The sequence below is a fragment of the Arachis hypogaea genome, chromosome 19, assembly GCF_003086295.3.
Source record: "Arachis hypogaea cultivar Tifrunner chromosome 19, arahy.Tifrunner.gnm2.J5K5, whole genome shotgun sequence".
Taxonomy (NCBI): Eukaryota; Viridiplantae; Streptophyta; class Magnoliopsida; order Fabales; family Fabaceae; genus Arachis; species Arachis hypogaea.
The window spans coordinates 74,699,552-74,700,640 of record NC_092054.1 but is presented as its reverse complement, the minus strand read 5'-3'; positions in this window follow the sequence as shown (position 1 = coordinate 74,700,640).

The window sequence follows — 1,089 nt, the reverse complement described above, 5'->3', positions numbered from 1 at the left end:
CACGCGTTCGCGTGGGTGACGCGGACGCGTGGGAGGCATTTTTCCCACATGACGCGGATGCGTCAGCGACGTGGTCGCGTGGATCAATTTGTGCCAAAGGCACGCCTCCAGCCACACTCTCGCGTGACTCTCTGTTCAATTCTCTTTTCTTCAAAACGCACTGGTGACGCAGACGCGTCAGCGACGCTGCCGTGTCGCATGCGTGTTTTTTTTTTTTTTGTAGAATGTAAAATGCAATGCTAATGTGGATGTTATGAATAATTCCAGGTTCGATGAAATAAAATAAAACTCAAAAACAAACAAAATGAAATAAAATTAAAATTGAAAAAGGAACGATCGTACCATGGTGGGTTGTCTCCCACCTAGCACTTTTAGTTAAAGTCCTTAAGTTGGACATTTGGGGAGTCCTTTGTTATGGTGGCTTGTGCTTGTACTGTTCCTTGAATCCCCACCAATGTTTGTAACTCCAATGGCCTCCGGGATCCCAAACTAGGCGCAGAAAGCCTTCAAGCAGGTTAAAGCAAGTGACAAGGCCCCAAGAGTGTTGATTTCAAGACTGAATTCCGGGATCCCAAACCTTGCTTTTGCACCCGTCTTCTTGTTGATCATTAGTGTTCCAACTGGGTGGCAGGCAATCTGAATTCTCACTAAAGCGGCCAAACAACTTCCTAGACCCATTCAATTGAGCTTCACCAACCCTTGTACTTCAATTTGGAGCAGGCAACCATATTGAACTTTGCATGACAAATCTTACCACTAACCATCTTTCTCTTACTATTAATGCCACAAAGAGCTCTAAGCTGACTATCTATCTCAAGTAAACCATATTCAAGTGGAATGAGAAAGCTAAGAGATATGAATTTTACCCACTTGAATGTTGTGATGGATGATGGTGACTTAGGTGGAGAGGTCTCTAGCAGCTTTGGCAAGGTGATATGAAGCTCCTCTCCCTTATGTTCTTTCTTGACAACTTCCACCTCCTTGCAAGCTTCTTCAGTTTCAACATCTTCCTCTTAGTAGCTTTCTTCCAATTCGATCTCTTCTTCATTGTTCACCATGGGCATGGGAGGTTTTTCTTCTTCTTCATCA